Genomic DNA, 13,214 nt, shown 5'->3' with positions numbered 1-13,214 from the left:
TCGTTCTCCTTTCTCTCCACAGGTGACCGCTAGGACACAAAAGCACTGTTACTTGGACTTAGAGTATTTCTCACCGGCTCTGCTGTTTACAGCTCTCTGGGTAGGTATCACTTTAACCAGTCTGTTCTCCGTATGTTCACTCTCGTTCTCCTTTCTCTCCACAGGTGGCCACTAGGACACAAAAGCACTGTTACTTGGACTTCGAGTATTTCTCACCGGCTCTGCTGTTTACAGCTCTCTGGGTAGGTATGGCTTTCTTTCTGTAGGTCCAGCAGAGGGGCGAAGATAACACACCGCCTCACCGGGTCGAGCGCTGCCCTATCCCCACTGCCTGTAGGGCGATCGAATCCTGGACAGGGGCGCCCCTTTGTAGGGACCACGGGGCGGCGGAACTCTTTCGCCTCTGACTCTGCGACAAGGACAGACACAGGTAAGTGTTCACTACGAATGATTCCAATATTGTACTCACAGTCGCTGACAGCTCTTGATCCGCGTCACTTCAACTCCAAATAGCACACTGCGTATAATAGCTGTAAATTCTGAGGTCGTTGGCCTCTCCGTCCTCTGCCCAGTAGAAGAATGGATGATGCGGGGCTTTGTCTGACAAGACACACAGCAACCCACAGCAAATACACGGCACCACTCCAACGTGAAAAGTTTATTAATTACAAAGTCTCACTCACCACACGATACGTGTACACAACAAGGAAAACGCCCAGCGTCCTCCACTTCACTTGGGCTGAAAGTAAGGGCGATGGAAAATACGACCTGAATAATGTTTCGTTGCTGTGGCTGCTTGGATTGACGCTTCTAACGGCTCGCCCACCACGCTGTTCTAGGGGTAGGGCCGCCCTCCTTCTCCTGGAGGTTTCCAACGATTACACAGGTAAATTTCTGCTAGTTGCTCCACACCAGAATTTATACTCACAGCGGATAGCCTTTGTTTACGTTGTACAACAAGGTCGATTTTCTTCCTGCTTTACTCCTTCAAAGGTGCTGTTTAGACCAAGGTTCCTTCTACCCATAGGATTTTCCTTCCACTCCAGCAGGTTCACCGCAGACTACAACGAGAGAGAGAGAATATAGACAGTCACCACGTCTATCAACGAGCACAGCTCCGTTCCTCAGCACACACTACGACTAAACTTGACAGCACAATGCTCTCCTCGGGGTGCTCCTTTTCTCCACCACGTATCGCCTTTCTCTCGCCCCCGGCAGCTCCTGTCTTCTCTCCGCGCGCTCCAAGCGCAGCCCGGATCAACAGAGCCTGCCGGCTCTTCAAAAGGTGCGTCGTTACTTTTTCTGCACTAAGCAGAGGAGCTTTCCCCGCGTCAATCCCCCTCTCGTGCCCGAACTGCCGAACTGTGATTTAACTGCTCTTTAAATACTCCTCCGTGTACTCCAGTTGTCCAATCACCCGGCGATCTTCTTAACTATACACAGCTGTGCTTAATCGGCTGATTACAGCCTTCGTGAGACTGCCGGATGTCCGGTGTTTCTTTTCTCCGGTCTGGTCGGAAACATCCGGGCGGAACCAAACTTTCCCAACTTTTGGTTCCGCCCCGAAAAGATCGTCACCTTGTGACAATAACACCACACTGTAAAAAGTTAACTTTAAAAATTACTTTTATTGATAACACATATTTTTTTCCACTTTCCATATGTCTAAGTGAAAAATACTTTAAATGAAAAATGTAAGTAAAAAAAATTAGGTGTTACCAACTGAAGTAATTTTTAAAGTTGATTCAACTTTTTTACTTTTTACAGTGCATGGTCATAGACTAGTCCCTTTCACACATACAGTCTTTACTGGTAATTTACTGGTAAATTGCAGTTAACATGTCATGTGTGAACAGAACCTTTCCGGTAAATCTGTGCTCCCAATTTACCAGTAAGACAGGTTGTAAGATTACCAGTAATTTACCGGTAAGCGCTATGTGTGAACGAAAAATATAGGATTTTAGAACGAACGACGTCAGACCGCGCTGACAGATCGGGCCAATCAGAAAGTTTTTAAACAGATGAAGCGTTTACCACCGCACTTTACGTTCGTTTCCACACCCATGCTGCTTAAAAGTCGAGCACAACTGAAGTTAACATCCACATTTCTTCAAAGTTGTTTAAAACAGCTTACCATATATTTGCCAAATTGCCGACGTCCTTAGAACACCCTCGGTGAAGCCTAATGTGCAAACACAGGTTCTGTTTGACGCCGCCTAACCTAATGTTGTTTGGTCACGAGCAACTTCGCGACCGTTTGCCACAGATGTGAAAACAACAAAATACGGACCGACGATATTAAGTCACAACCCGCAATTGTGTACAAATATGACACGGAGCTTGCGGCCGCGCGCCACATGTAACTTCCGCTTTCTCTCCGAGTTTACTGGTATTTTGATACTGATGTGTGAATGATGTCTTACTGGTAAAAAGACGAAACGTCACTGCATGTGTGAACAGCACATTTTTGTATTTAATGGTAAATTCGTTCTGGTAAATTCATGGTAATTTACTAGAATTACTGTGTGAAAGAGGCTATAGTTTTGTTTCACTATATACCAGCTATGAAATTATAATAAAGCTTCTCTGTCTATCTGACCCTGAACAAGCCCAAGATTTACATTAATATTTAGATTCAACATTTAGGGGCAGTTTCCCAGACAAAGTTTGGATTAATCCAGGACTAAGCCTAGTTATATTTTTATATTTATACATTTAAGTAGTTTTTACAAAAATACCTTACAAAAATCATTACTGTTGTGCATTTTGAGACAAAACAATGGCATTCAAACATGCATTTTAGTACGTGGCTTTTCCTAAATCTTTAATAAAATCTTTACATTTTTTCTTTACTAAACCAGGCAAATGCACATGGACCAGAGGCTTCTGTTTGCTTCTCCGAAACATTTCAAATGGGGTCTATAAATGTACTGTATATAAAGAATTGAATTAAAACAGAACAAAGAGATTTGGGTTAAAATAGGCCTAGAAAGAATTGGTGTGACCATCAGTAAAAGTCTTCCAATGCGTATGCATGGCCTTCACTCCTGTAATATTATGATATATTAAACAGCAATATATTTGTAAAAGATAAAAGTTCCTTGATAAATCAAAAAATTGAAAAAACCTGCAATACCTTCCTAACTATGATCATGCATTATTAAGAGAGAAAAGATACTATGTAATAGAAAGATCCAAACTCATTCTCTCATGTGAATTATTTATCAAATTCAAATAACAGATGGTATAATTTTCTTTAAATATCTTAATAATTATTCAAAAGACACAGTGCTGTTAAAACAGTTTCTCTAGTTCCTGTACACACGTCTGCCTTACTGTATGTCTAACACAGATCAAAAACAATTGCAAAATATTTACATACTGTAAACACAAGCATTTATGTCAGTTTTTCTTCATGGCTTTCTTTACAAAAGACAAATCACAAGCCAGTTCAGTCCTGGCGAGCAGACAGTTTTCTCCTCACGACAGCAATAAGCTTACAGTAGATGGTTTCGTCTTCTGCTTTTTTAGCTTTTTAGATTGCTTATGGTAACATTTTACATGAAGGGGTGTTCATAACACTGACATGACACCTTTATAATCATGACATGACACGTGCTATGAACAAGAAGGAGATTTTATGCACGTTTATGGTAACTGTCATTAAGGGCCCTATTTTAACAATCTGAAACGCAAGTGCGAAGCAGAAAGAGAAGTGAGTTTGTGGGTGGATCTTGGACGCTGTTGCTATTTTCCAGGCGTGAGAAATAACTCTTGCACCAGGCGCAAATCAATAAGGGGTTGGTCTGAAGTAGGTTCATTATTCATAGGTGTGGTTTGGGGGATAACGTCAAATAAACCAATCAGAACGCTATCCAACATTCCCTTTAAATGCAAGGGCGCAAGTTCCATGGTGGGTTGATATTATTATGACGGATTTACCAGGCGCATGCCAGGATTACCTCCACGTTAGTTAAACAGGCGTTAGAGGAAATAGCCACAATTGTCTCATCAGCTGGCATCCCCATCGTTGCGCCAAGTGCTACAATGATGTCAGGAGACGGGGGAATCTCGGGCACGCCGTGTAACGGGAGGTGGATCTGCCTCTACACATGACCTTACGCCAGCAGAGGACATCGCTGCGTCCACCCTCACCGCTGAAAGGGTTTGGGGGCTTTGAAATCGGACCCAAAAAACGTAAGCAAGGTCCAACCCCAAAGTACACTTACAAATCAAGTTCACATACATTAAGGTTTCTTATGAAAACATTTTAATTATTATTTACATAAAATAAACATAATACAGCCACACAACAAAATTATGAAAATATTTTAATCGTTATTTGCATGATAATTTTTTAACGCAGCCACACACAATAAATAAAAACTATCACCACAATGCTCACCACAATGATTTCCCTTATCTCATGTGTTAATATTTTTTATTGTAACAATTTATGATTTGCAAAAATAACTGTTGCATCTGTGTAGATTAGATAAGCAAAGTGTATGCGCGTTGTGCACGCTATACATTATTGTCAAGCATGCGCCCTTAAAATAGCATAATGAACCACGCGCAACGCGCCACTGACTTTAGACTATTTTTTTTTATCAGTGGCGCAATTGTTTTTTAAAGCTGCAAAATAGCATCAGGGATGGTTTGCGACGGAACACGGCTCCTTTTTTGCGCTGAACCGCACAGGGAGTGAAGTTCATTCCCGAGTTTGCCGACGTGCGTCTGTGGAGGGAAAAACCCACTGTGCGCCGGTGCAAAATACGAATGATACATGCGTCACTGACAAAGTCAATTGCGCTGGGTGCAAGATAGGGCCCTAAGTGTCATTTGTTCAATTATGTCTTTTTAAATGCAAAGATGACACTGTTTGAAATGTCTTTGTTATGACAACTTGACATAAATCAATACATCATAACTAACTCATAAATCTGTTATAAACATGGCAGAAAACTATCAAACTAAGAAACTACCTAGCTTTATGGGTTAACATTACTTTAAACTGTTATTTAAATGTCATTAGGTGTTAATATTATGTCAAATTATTTTAATACCTTAACAAAATGCAACAGACACGCCAAAAGATTATACTTAACTTTATTTATGTACACAATACATAAAAAATGACATCTAACAGAACTTGTTCTTCCTCACACAGAGGGTTCTGAAATTTTCTGACATATAAGAAAAACTAACAAAATATTTAATTAATTTAATTAAATAGTTTAATGTTTTTTTCCAGTGATATTTTTTCCAGACACCAAAGTCTGCAATGAAAAGTCAGCATGCAATAGCCGTCATTTCACCATAGAACTGATATAGTTCAGCTATAGAGTACCCACTTCTATTAAAAATAAACTTGAATACCAAAAACTTGCCAAAATACTTTGTGAGGTGTAGGATATTCTGTAATTTAAGCAAATACAACCGTCATTACAAGGTGTTTGTTTTTATTTTGTTATTAATCTTAAATCAATTACTTTTGGTCTTTGGTTAGACGTCTATTAAAATTTACTGACAGGCCATTTTTAAACCTAGACGCATGGGCTGTTTTTGGACGACTATTAGACATCTCTTAAATTTAAAATTCCTTGCTGCATATAAAATTTACTATTTTAACATGAATTCAAACATCAAATCTCCTCAATTTCTTTCCCATTACCAAATAATCTGAGTCATGCTGTCCACATAACTGTATCTCTTTATACTTATAATGTATGGCAACATTTGTCTCATTAGCCTTTTTTATTCCTTCTATGAATCTTTAGGACAAACATTTGAGACAAAAACGATACTTAAATACTTAGAGCCTCTTGGGTTATGAAAAAGAAGCCATTTAGCGAGAACATTCTCCCCGTGGGTTCTGACCATTTCTTAATTCTGGAAATTACCAGGTTATCCGCTCACCAGGACTGAAATAAAGAATCACATGTAGAAAGTGTAATTATCATTTGATTATTAAAAGACTCTCCTGAAGGTCTCGTGTCATCACGGTGATGGAAAAATGATGTCAAACTACCCAAGCAAATTCAATTACCCAACCAATTACTCGCCTGTGTTCATACTGACTTATTGGGACATTAAATATTAATGGGAGCGTGGATATCAAATTTGCTCATCATTAGAAGGTGCACATATTGTGGGCTAATCACAGACATTTTACATCCATCAATCCTTAACCAAGAAAAAAAAAAACAAGGAGCACTTAGAAATGTTGCACAACCATCACTCTTAAAAATAAAGATGCATCACGATGCCACAGAAGAACCTTTTCTGTATAAATGGTTCTTTAAAAATTGTAAAAAATTGTAAATCTGTTTCACAAAAGGTTCTTTAAGGTGAAAAAAGGTTGTAAAAATGCATAAAAAGAAATGGTTCTCTAAAGAACCTTTGACTAAATGGTTCCTTTCGAGGGAACTCGCGCTGCATCGCAGTAGTGACACTTTGTCCACTTTGTGGACCACAAGAAGTAATAAGTAGCAAGGTATATTTCCCTCTGAAATAATTTAGCAAATAATGTTCGAGAATCAGACATAGTTGATTACTTTAAGTCTAAGCTTAAGACATTCTTCTTTAACAAAGCATTTACATAAAATGTCAAGTAAATGTACCTACCCCACAATAGCTAGTTTGTCCAGAACAAAGCATTCACATAACTCATCTGGGTAATATACTTATGCTGCAATAGGTAGCCTGTCTGGAACCGAGCGGATTTAAACCACAATACTGTATGACACTTGCATTACATGTGAACGGCCCCTACGCTAATAGGATTCTGTTTTTCTCTCCCTGTCTCATCCTCGACCCGAGGACAAGAGACAAACAGACCCAGATCTTGCTGCTGTTAAGTTCATCACACCATTGATCTACTGGCTGTCCTTTAACGTGATGCCCAGCCAATATGCGACCAATGACCACCGGCTGAACCAGTTTAATCAACCCAGTCTCACCCCATTTCGTCAATGTTTGACGACACTTGACCATTCGTCATATGTTGACGTGAAGGGTATACCTTTCGCGTCATTTTTTGACGAACTGGGGACTTCAATACTATTACGTCCGTTGCATTCTCTTTCCTATTTTATTACCATTTGCGCGTCGGTTTAGGGTTAGATTTACATAATGACATCCCTACCCAAACCTAACTCTAACCCCAACGCCAGGTGACAACTGTTTCTAACCCCAACGCCAGGTGACAACTGTTTAATTTCGCGTACACTGTTTAATTTCGCGTATACTGTTTAATTTTGCGTAATCTAACCCTAAACCGACGCGCAAATGGTAATAAAATAGGAAAGAGAATGCAACGGACGTAATAGTATTGAAGTCCCCAGTTCGTCAAAAAATGACGCGAAAGGTATACCCTTCACGTCAACATATGACGAATGGTCAAGTGTCGTCAAATATTGACGAAATGGGGTGAGACTGTGTTAGTTTAATCCGCTTACCTGTTTCCTATCCCTATCGTGTTTATATATATATATATAAATATATATTAATCTCTCTCAAGGGTTTTTGTCCTCCTATGAGTTTTCCCACAGGGTTTTTCTCCTAGGGTTTTTTTCATCCCCGGGAGAGTCAGCCAACATGGGCTTAACTTAGCACTTTACTGTATACGTTACATTATTACTACGCTCGCTTGTACTATTTATTCTTAGCCGCTATTGTCTTCTTTTTATATTATCTATAGATTATTCTGTGTTTTCCCTACATCTATTCATGTAAAGCTGCTTTGAAACAATTAACAATTGTGAAAAGCGCTATATAAATAAAATTGAATTGAATTGAATTGAATTTCTAGCAATAGCCAGCAATGCATTTTATGGGTCAAAATTATGGATTTTTATGCGTTTTCACATCTGTAGTTCGGTGCATTTGGTCTGGACCAAAAGCAAAATATGATAATTTTTTTTATAAATTTACCACAGTGATTGTTCTGGTCCGCACCAGTTGAAACAAACCAAAATTCAGTCATGTGATAAGATCCACATCACTCATTGGCCAAATGTATTTAAACGTATTTCCTAAACTGCTTCTCGATTGGTCAGAATCATCGTGTGCGAAATTCCAACGGAACCCTGGAAGTAAACAAAAAGGAGGAAAATACAGCAGACACCATGGACAGACGGCTGCGCGCTGTAATTATGTCCGTGGTTGTTATACGTAGTTTGTATACAGCACTCTAGACGTATACGGCTTGAAAACAACGTTTTAAAGGTGCAGTGCATAGTTTTTAAAAGGATCTCTTGACAAAAATGCTAAATAATATTCAAAACTATATTATCAGGGGTGTATAAAGACCTTTCATAATGAACGGTTATGTGTTTATTACCTTAGAATAACGTTTTTATCTACATACACCGAAGGTCCCCTTACATGGAAGTCGACATTTTGGGGCCGCCATGTTTCTACAGAAGCCCTTAACGAACAATTTTTTTTATTAAGTTGACTTCTACAATGACATGTTTGTCCGGTGGCGGCTACTGTAGCCTCTCTATGTGTTTCAAAAGCAAGGGGTGAGCAGTGGACTGAGCCGTTGGTTGCAAATTTGCAACTTCACCACTAGATGCCCCTAAAATTTTCCACACTGCACCTTTAATGCACTACAAAACAAATTTCTGAGGCCCCGCCTGCACCTCCTCACAACTCTAGGTAAAAATTTTTGTTTTATTCCAGATTTTCTAATAGTTGTCTCTCGACCAAAAATCCAGTCCTAACAAACTGTAAATGAACGGGAAGCTTGGAAATGATATAAAAATCTAACTGTAAAAATTTATAACTGTTTTTTGGTCCAGTGTCACATATTCCTATGTCTAGTAAGATTATTCAGTTCAGGATCCTATTTAGGATTCATAAATCCACTCACACACATTCTTCTTAATTTTAGGTATGACTTCATGACAGAAGTCTAAGAGACACACTTGAGGGGGAGCGAGGGGCATAAACTCACTGTAAACCCAGCAGACTCACAGATTGAGTTGACAGCCGAAACAGTGGGAGTTAAGATGCAGTGTTGGTTAAGTGTTAAAAGTAACAGAGAGAAATAAGAGAGAGAGAGGGAGAGATACCTGCTGGTACCTTTCTGGGTGTCTCACTCTCATAATGTGGATCGAGGTGCAGTGGAGGCCTGGAAAGTGAGAAAAAGGGAAATCAGATGTTTTCTCCACGTACCAAAATGTCCTCATTGTCGTGTATGCACATGAAGTTTTGACAATGGCTCATTAGGAGCCTTTGACGTAACACAAATGTGTGTCAGATTCCCTCATCGTGCTCTGTGCATCTGGGCCTTAAAGTCTTAAATTTGTCAAAACAGCTGTGGGAAGATGAAACAACACCAGATTGAGGATTGTACTGAATAGTTTCATGATGCTTTTATCACGGATCATTAGCCATAAACAAAAGCACGGCATCAGAGACGCGTCAGACAGAGACGTGTGTGTTTTAAAACCAGACGAAACACAAACTTCTTCCCCCACACGCCAAGCTCCAATTACAGGCCTGATCACCCATCCACATGACTACAGACAACTTCGGCTGCATGCATATGTATGCTTGTTAACAGATAAGGCGCTTGCGATTCTTCGCTGGGGCTCCAGCCAAACGACGATCGAGATTGACAAGAGGACTGCGGCTTCTCCATGCGGCCTTTTAATTAAACAAACACGTTCGCGTCTCACATAATCACAGCAACAAATGTACAGAGGATGCTGGAGGCTCTGCTGGCAGCCGTCGCTGATACTCTTCCTCTGTTACACTTGGAGGTCGGAGGTTCATACGCATATGTGCGCGCTATACAAATGAATATACATTGTGTAATTTAATTGTTGTTGCTGTGTGGATGATATGGGGCGTAAGTTTGTTTTTGACATTAGTGGGGACATACAAAAAAATTATCTTCAGAGTCGCATTGTCACAAAGGTGTATTGATTGCTGTTTACTTGAACAATATTTAAAATAGTATTTTTGTTGTCATAATCTTATTTTTTAAGGTTACAGGTCAACAACAACAAATATACAATATGTCTTATTTATTTATTATTGTTTGTTTAATTTTAACTTTTTTGTGATGCCAGTGAAAAGTCTGTGAGGGCAAGTTAAAAACTGAACCAAAACATTTCCTCCAGAAAAAAGTGCTGAAAAAATCATAGCCATCATAAAGCACACATGGGATTATGTAGAAATTTGTCAGTTAAATGAAACAACAAACAAAAAATATATTTGCTAACTACATACTGTACGACAGCTCAGTGTGCACTACTGTAAACAAGTCCAGACATACACTGTTTAAATTTGCAACTCATCTGCTTAATTTGGGATTGTCATGCATTGGGAGAAAACACTATCCCTAAATCAAAGTCATACAATTTTTTTGTGCACAAAACTTTGGTATAAGAATTCTTTCTTCCTCACCACCGGTAGCCGGCATAATCATTACATGATGCACATGATGTCTTGTTGACAAAGCTTTCCGCTCTTGTATTTGGGTTTATAGAAAGCTATACAAAGCTATCCACTTTTGTGACGTACAATAACAACCACCTGGGGAATTTTTTTCGAGGCCCAAGCCTGGAGTCAAAAATATACGTTTAATTCTTCAGATTTCCATGTGATGACAAAGAAAAGAGAAAGTGGCCGCAATCGATAAGGTAAGTTACAATTGAAGATCTTGCTTGGAAAATGCAAGGTGCGCCGCACTGCCTTTTTTGGTCACTTAAAAAAAGAGCACTGCGTTGTGTTTTTTTATATTGCTAGGCAACCACAGAGGCAGCTGTCCTGTCAATCAAATATTGAAACGTGACCGCTCTTTTACTTTTAACATGTCCCTACCCTAATAGAATCTGGACCTTCTTTTGATAGACCCGCCCCACACATACGCAACCCAGGCAACAATGTCGGTTAGTAGACACGCCCCTTACTGCTAATTGGCTGCAAATGTGTTTTGGTAAAACAGCACGCATAACGCCCACTGCCCATAGAAAATCTATCAAAAAATGAGCCTGTTCAGCCTGGTCTCACTGTTAATATGTAGTATTTACACGTAACTTTCAAAAAAACACAACAAATTTTTTTGTACGTTTAAATAGATGCTGAAACGTACAATGTAGATGTGTTTGCAACATTTAAACGTAGCATTATTGCGTTTTTATAGCTATAAAACGTAAAACAATTACAAATCTTTCATACCTTGCTGTATAACTTTTTTATAACCATTTTATCAATAATGTTACACTGCAAAAAATTATTTTCAAGAAAAAAGATTCTTAGTATTTTTGTCTTGTTTTCAGTAAAAATATCTAAAAATTATTAAATTAAGATGCCTATTTTGATGAGCAAAATGACCCAAAAAATAAGTCTAGTTTTAGACAAAAAAAAATCAAATTTAAGTGATTTTGTGCATAAAACAAGCAAAAAAATCTGTCAATGGGGAAAGCAAAAAATATTGAAAATTTTTCTTAAACACTAAATTCAAGAAAAATTTTCTTATCCCATTGGATTTTGTTTGCTTGTTTTATGCATAAAATCACAAAAATGTGATCTTTTTCGTCTAAAAACTAGGCTTATTTTCTTGGGTCGTTTTGCTCATCAAGAAAAAGTATCTTAATTTAAGAATTTTTAGATGTTTTTACTGAAAACAAGACAAAAATACTAAAAAAAAATTCCTGAAAATCAAGAAATCAAGAAAAACTAACCCTTCCCCAAACCTTACCCTAAACCCAAAGCTTACCCTAAACCCAAAACCCCTTTAACCCAAACCCTCACGGCGCGCATTTCAAATTTCAAATGTACACCGAAAGACGGAAATTATGCAAATCTGTGTCGTAGCACGCAAAGAGCTACTGTAATGATCATTTAATATCACTGCCGTAAAGCTATGTGTCGTAAAGCTTCTTGAGGCGCGATATTTGAATTTATAGCGAAGGCGCGATTTGACTTTTACCGTCGCTGATGAGAACTCGGATCAAGATCATGGGGAAAGAGCTGAATTTGGATCTGTTCCTCACAATCGTATGAATTTTAAAGATGTGGATTACAGCAAATGAATAAAATAAACATCTTGTGTATATTTTTGTTGTGTTTTGGTGTAATTATTGTTGCATAGGAGAAGACAGCATCATAGAAAACACGTTTTTGTGTGTCGTGGCAAACAAACTAAATATTACAAAACAGTTAAATGATTTTAGAAATGTTATTCATTTTAAGGTTTTAAAATGTAACTCTAAGTCTTGTTTAATATTGTGTAATTCGCTGAATATCATTTCATTAGGTAAATGGGTAAACTGTCTTAAATAAGTCAGAAAATATGACTATAAACATGTCATTAACATGAGTAAGAAATGCCAATGCTGTTATTTTAATATTAATGAATAGGAATAACTTAGGTATAATCTGTAAATAATGAAAGTATTAGTCCTGTGAACATCGATTTTATAAATTTCAGTGTGTTTTAAATTAAATGTACACGTATTCACAGTATTCAGTGATACTGCATTCTGTGTGATCAGCCCCTCAGTGAATCAAACATGTTTTCTTGCAAATGGGCATTTTATATTATGATCTTATGTTTAGGTTCACTAGTTTCACTTTAATAGTAATGAAAATCAGAACAAATGCCTTTTTTTCACTAATTTCACTTAAGTTATTAAACTGATATTCAACAAATTTACACCAAAATCCTCTACATGCAGAAATCTCCACTTCTAAAAAGTCATCACTCCTCCACACCCGTCTCAAAATTTTGGGAAAAAAGTGTGCGTGTACTTTGGCGTTAAAAATAGAAACTAAAACTTCCAGAAACTTCCTTCCTATTTTTTCTAACTCTAACAGGGCCTCCCTCTTTTTTCCCCTTGGCTCCAATCATACAGTTATGCCCACTTCATCTTCAGCCCCTCCAATGAAACCAAACCACCTCCACACAGAAGACCCCCTGCTAGTTCACTGCTGACATATTTTGATGCTAGCCAACAAAATCAATTTCTCTACAGTTGACATCTTTTAAAGTCCGTTAGACAGAGACCAAAGGGCGGCCCGGGGTCCCACAAGGCTCCGTTATCTTCCACCCTAAACAAGAAGAAAGGTAAAATGACAGGTGTATCTAAAAGATTGTATTTCTCTTTTCTTACAAACTGCACAATAAATAAAAACACGAGAACAAACGCACAATCCCCCCTCGGCCTGGGTCTGGTTTGATGCCAGAGACGTCA

The sequence above is a fragment of the Paramisgurnus dabryanus genome, chromosome 8 (assembly GCF_030506205.2).
Source record: "Paramisgurnus dabryanus chromosome 8, PD_genome_1.1, whole genome shotgun sequence".
In the NCBI taxonomy this organism is placed as follows: Eukaryota; Metazoa; Chordata; class Actinopteri; order Cypriniformes; family Cobitidae; genus Paramisgurnus; species Paramisgurnus dabryanus.
This window is presented reverse-complemented; position numbering follows the sequence as displayed.